Here is a 2,672-nt window from a genome sequence, read left to right as displayed (position 1 = left end):
TGAGTTGGAACTGACTCGACAGCACTTAATAGCAACATTAGGGAAGGGCATCTGGTGTGGTTCTGTAGGATAAGCACTGGACTGCAAACCACAGGTCAGCAGTTCAAACCTACCAGATGCACCTTGGAAACCCTGTACAGGTTCACTATGGGTCAGAATTGAAATTTTTTTTTTTTCTTTCTTAATAGTTTTACTTTGAGACATCATGGAAAATTCTGATACACACATGGAAAAATAAAACATGATCATAGTTGATAGTTGATAAAACATGATCATAGTTGATAGAAAGCTTTGTTAGGTAACAACACAGAAGCTGAAGTTGAGTGTGACATGCTGCAAGCTGAGAGGAATTAGTATTCTTCTCCTTCTTCCTCCCCTTCTCCTTCAACAGAATCCACACCAAGCTCCTCATAATCCTTCTCAAGGGCAGCCATGTTCTCACGGGCCTCAGAAAACTCTCCTTCCTCCATCCCCTCACCCACGTACGAGTGAACAAAGGCATGCTTGGCATACATCAGGTCAAATTTGTGGTCTAGGCAAGCCCAGGCCTCAGCAATGGCTGTGGTGTTGCTCAGCATGCACACAGCTCATTCCTTGGCCAAGTCTCCACCAGGTACCACAGTGGGAGGCTGGTAATTAATATCAACCTTGAAGCCAGTGGGGCACCAGTCCACAAACTGGATGCTACGCTTGGTCTTGATAGTGGCAATGGCAGCATTAACATCTTTGGGAACCACATCACCACGGTACAACAGGCAGCAAGCCATGTATTTACCATGGCGAGGATCACATTTCACCATCTGGTTGGCTGGCTCAAAGCAAGCATTGGTAATCTCTGCTACAGAAAACTGCTCATGGTAAGCTTTCTCAGCTGAGATGACGGGGGCGCATGTGGCCAGAGGGAAGTGAATATGGGGATAAGGCACCAGGTTGGTCTGGAATTCTGTCAGATCGACATTCAGGGCACCATCAAATCTGAGGGAAGCAGTGATGGAGGACACAATTTGGCTAATAAGGTGGTTAAGGTTAGTGTAGGTTGGGCGCTCAATATCGAGGTTTCTATGACAAATGTCATAGATGGCCTCATTGTCTACCATGAAGGCACAATCTGAGTGCTCCAGGGTGGCGTGGGTGGTGAGGATGGAGTTGTAGGGCTCGACTACAGCTGTGGAAACCTGGGGGGCTGGGTAAATGGGGCACTCTAGTTTGGATTTCTTGCCATAATCAACAGAGAGGTGTTCCATCAGCAGGGATGTGAACCCAGAACCGGTTCTCCCACCAAAGCTGTGGAAAACCAAGAAGCCCTGAAGTCCTGTGCACAGTCAGCCAGCTTTCAGATTCTGTCCAAGACCAGATCAATGATCTCCTTGCCGATGGTGTAGTGCCCACGGGTATAGTTATTGGCAGCATCTTCCTTGTACTAAACAACACCACTATGGTGGCATAGTGGGTTATGCATTAGAGCTGCTAACTGCAAGGTCAGCAGTTTGAATCCACCAGTTGCTCTGTGGGAAAAAGATGAGGATTTCTGCTCCTATAAAGACCTACAGCTTCGGAAACTCTATACAGGATCGTTATGCGTTAGAACCGACTCGACGGCACATAACCACCACCACCACCACAAACAATCACCTTAGGAGAATGCTGTGAGGCTTGCGTGTGTGAAGGGCTTAGAGCAGTGCCTGACACACAGTCATCATTGGTATTAGTACAGTTATTGTGCCCATAGCATTATCTCCCTTGTTAAGTCTCCAAACTTCTTCAGGGTGCTGGCATTACTTCATTTATACGAGCACACAGGGGAGGCAAACAACAGTGCAGGGAGGGAAATACTGCCAAAATTGCCTTTCCTCTGCCTGTCATGGTGTGGGATAGGCGTAGGTATGCCGTGAAGAACCTCCTTTTATTAACATGGGTGTAACACCCTGGACTTTCCAGACAAGCAAGAAGGTCAGTTTCTCTGGAGTAATGGCAGAGCAAAAAAAGCAGATGCACTCTGAGACTTCTTTCACCTTGTTGGGGTGGAACAAAGTGTATGGAATGGGAGTGAGGAGACTGTAATGAAGACCACCAAAGACCATGAGGCTATTAGAGCCTGAAGCCACCCCAACCTTCCAACACCTTCACTGGTAATAGAGATTAGACAAACAGAGTGATCGACCCAAGGTCACAGATTAAGGGCTGGGATGTTTTGCTGAACACCATCTTCACATTCTGATGGAATATATGCAATAAAGCAATAAGATACTGTTACCAGTTGGAGTTCATTCTGACTCATGGCAACCCCCTGTATATGAGAATAGAACTTTACTCAGCAGGGTTTTCAATGACTGACTTTCTTCTCATGCACCTCGAGGTGGATTTGAACCTCTAAACTTTGTTGTTAACAATTGCATCACCCAGGGATTCTCAGATATTGTTGTATTTATGAACACATGGTCTCAACTTCAGACTTCAAACAGTCCACGTGGGGCTAGAATTTCTCTTCTATGTAAGGCCAAACTCCAGTATCAGTGGCTGGCACATGTATGTGCATTAAGAACGAGTACAACATCAAGGGTTTTATGTATGGTTGTTCTGAGTCAGAATTCACTTGACAACACTGGAGCACACACACAAATGTGATCCTAAAGGCTTCAAACCCAACAACTCTTGGTCCTACCCCTTTCCAT

The 2,672-nt window shown here is 46.0% G+C and overlaps 1 pseudogene; it reads right to left on the bottom strand.

Moving 5' to 3' along the window:
* Nucleotides 1–350: 350 nt before the first annotated feature.
* On the bottom strand, nucleotides 351–1,411 carry LOC102828645 (annotated as a pseudogene).
* Between the last annotated feature and the right edge of the window lie 1,261 nt (nucleotides 1,412–2,672).

The sequence above is a fragment of the Chrysochloris asiatica genome, unplaced genomic scaffold (genome assembly GCF_000296735.1).
Source record: "Chrysochloris asiatica unplaced genomic scaffold, ChrAsi1.0 scaffold00049, whole genome shotgun sequence".
NCBI lineage: Eukaryota > Metazoa > Chordata > Mammalia > Afrosoricida > Chrysochloridae > Chrysochloris > Chrysochloris asiatica.
Note: the sequence above shows the minus strand (reverse complement) of the source record. Positions and strands in the feature narration are given on the sequence as shown.